The sequence below is a fragment of the Gigantopelta aegis genome, chromosome 6 (genome assembly GCF_016097555.1).
Source record: "Gigantopelta aegis isolate Gae_Host chromosome 6, Gae_host_genome, whole genome shotgun sequence".
NCBI classification, from domain to species: domain Eukaryota; kingdom Metazoa; phylum Mollusca; class Gastropoda; order Neomphalida; family Peltospiridae; genus Gigantopelta; species Gigantopelta aegis.
In genome coordinates, this window is record NC_054704.1 from 55,530,566 (window position 1) to 55,533,227 (window position 2,662).

Consider the following 2,662-nt stretch of genomic DNA (forward strand, 5'->3'; position numbering starts at 1 on the left):
AGAGTGAGTACCTTCAAAATGATTTGTGTCGTTAGTGTTAAAGAGAGACAACCCGCTCCATTAGCAATTTGCATCTGAATCCCAGCACTTTGACATGGGCTTCAGTTAGAGATTCTATCTGTGTAGTCCTAAATTAAGAAGCAGTGAAACGCCCGTAGTAAGTTGTTAGACAAACAGTTGGTGTGGACCTGGTGTCGGGAGACCAATTTCCAATCCCAGACGTCAATCTTTTGCAACGAACAAATTAAACTTCCATCACCCTCCTAGCCAAGGTGCGACACTAAGCAGTAATCTATGGAAATAATTACTTTTATCACTGCGTGGGCGACACTTGGCACCAGTCGTGTGTGTGTGTGTGTGTGTGTGTGTGTGTGTGTGTGAGAGAGAGAGAGAGAGAGAGAGAGAGAGAGAGAGAGAGAGAGAGAGAGAGAGAGAGAGAGATTCTTCTTTTCAGTTTTTTGTTTAATTTATTATTTTTCGTAACCTAGCAGCAAAATTATCAAGACTCATCAATAAAATATTGTACACGCCTCGGTGACAGAGTTGGTGGGTACATGCTGGCCTTATTTAGCAGTACATAGTCTGGTTCCTCAGGCGAACAGAGATCGCATATTGTTTTCTTGCATAGATCCATGTTTGAAGGCTAATTTGTTTTTATCAAATAAATTCTCAAGCCTTGTGATGGCAAAGGAGTTATTAAAGAAATATATATATTAGGTTGTCACCAGGAGTTCAAACTATCTGGGTGTAATCAGGCTCGGAATTCATGCACCACCGGAAGCATCTTTAGAAGGGCTAGCGATCGCAGTTCCTCGCTGGACTGGTTTCTGCGCCTTCCGTTAGATGAATGTGGTATGATAGAAGACGATGGTACCAGTGGAATTGTTTGCGATCACTCAACCTGCTGTCAACACCATGGGTTTGTTTCACTTCAGAGAAGTACTTTTCAAACAAGCTGAAAAACTGAATAGCTAAACTTTTATTCTGATGACAATTTTTCAAAAGGTTTGATAAACAGTTTCCATAATTTAAATATATATATATATCATATTCGCCAGCTTCCGCTTGAGTTTGAAATTTATTTTTAAAATGCAAAAACCCTCAACGAACACCAAACCAACCCCACCTAAAAAAAACCCCAAAAACCAACAACCCCAACAACACCCCCCCCCCCACACACACATTAAAACCACCACCCAAAACAACACCATACATTTTTGGGATCACATTTCGCAATTTTGGACTTATTATTATGGAAGTAATACACATTCACGGCAAGCACGCAAGCACGCACGCACGCACACATATCTCAAAATGGTTATACATGTAATTATAACCCTATTATTAATTTCCTTCAGACTAAATACAGCTGTATGTGTCTTTATTTTTAAAACGTAGGTGAACATGTATGATGCCAGATGTTAACTAGTATGCATAAATCTCAGTAGAATATTCACATTTAACTGTAGTCTTCAATCTTTGGGAGATGATGGTTAAGCCATATGCTCCAACGCTGGTAGCTGCTGGTTTGCATCCCAGCTAAAAGTTATTTAACAGCTCATTTGGGAGGTGCAAGACAATTTCACAGACTTCATCAATAACCGATAACAATCGTTTGGTCAGTACTGGGAATCGTATCCTGGTTTAGTTAAGGATCACAGGTGCCGGGTTCGTATCCGAATACCAACTGCAATGTTTTTAGATGGGGCGGGTGAAAACTACTGGTACAATGAAAGCGACCAATCCCAGGCAGGCGCTCTGCCACTGTCCGACATCCTTCACCCGAATACTAAAACTAATAGGTTAAAGAAGTTTCTTTTGTTTTACGGACACCACTAGAGCACATTGATGTATTAATCACCGGTTATTGGATGTTAAACATATGGTCATTTTAACACAGTTATAGAGTTAAAGTTTGTTTTGTTTAACGACACCACTAGAGCACATTGATGTATTAATCATCGGTTCTTGGATGTTAAACATATGGTCATTTTAACACAGGCATAGAGAGGAAACCCGCTACATATTTTTCATTAGTAGCAAGTGGTCTTTTATATGCACCATCCTACAGACAGGATAACACATACCACGGCCTTTGATATACCAGTCATGGTGCACTGGCTGGAACGAGAAATAGCCCAAATGGCCCACCGACAATGATCGATCCTAGACCGACCGCGCATCAGGCGTGCGCGTTACCACTGGGCTACGTCCTGACCCAAATCATAGGTTAAGATTTTGAATAGGAGCCTCTAACCAGCTGTGGGTTGTCTTACTTTGGTGGTTTTTATTTTCTGTGTGGTCATCAAGAGTTGTTCAGAATATGAAACTTACCTTTGTCAAAAGTGGGAGTGACCTTGTTGTCGTAATCCATCAAAAGAGCTTTAATAAATTCCGTCCTGAAATATTAATAATATATACGTATCAATCGTATTCATGTCTATCCATATCTGTCCGTCTACCCGTCTGTCTACGTATCTGTGTGTCTAACTATATGTATTTCATTGGCCTCATCCATTTATCTCATTTATTAATATATCCATTCATCTATCTATCTCTCTGTCTCTATCTCTCTGTCTCTGTCTCTGTCTCTCTCTCTCTCTCTCTCTCTCTCTCTCTCTCTCTCTCTCTCTCTCTCTCTCTCTCTCTCTCTCTCTCTCTC

At 40.4% G+C, this 2,662-nt stretch overlaps 1 long non-coding RNA gene across 1 annotated transcript in view; it reads right to left on the reverse strand.

Moving 5' to 3' along the window:
* Positions 1–496: 496 nt before the first annotated feature.
* The window catches only part of LOC121374226, an 18,593-nt gene continuing 16,427 nt past the window's right edge, over positions 497–2,662 (reverse strand). Inside the window, exons 3-4 of the long non-coding RNA XR_005958210.1 lie at positions 2,335–2,399; positions 497–963 (exon numbers count right to left, since the gene is read on the reverse strand). This is a non-coding gene — a long non-coding RNA (uncharacterized LOC121374226). The remainder of the gene's footprint in view (positions 964–2,334; positions 2,400–2,662) is intronic.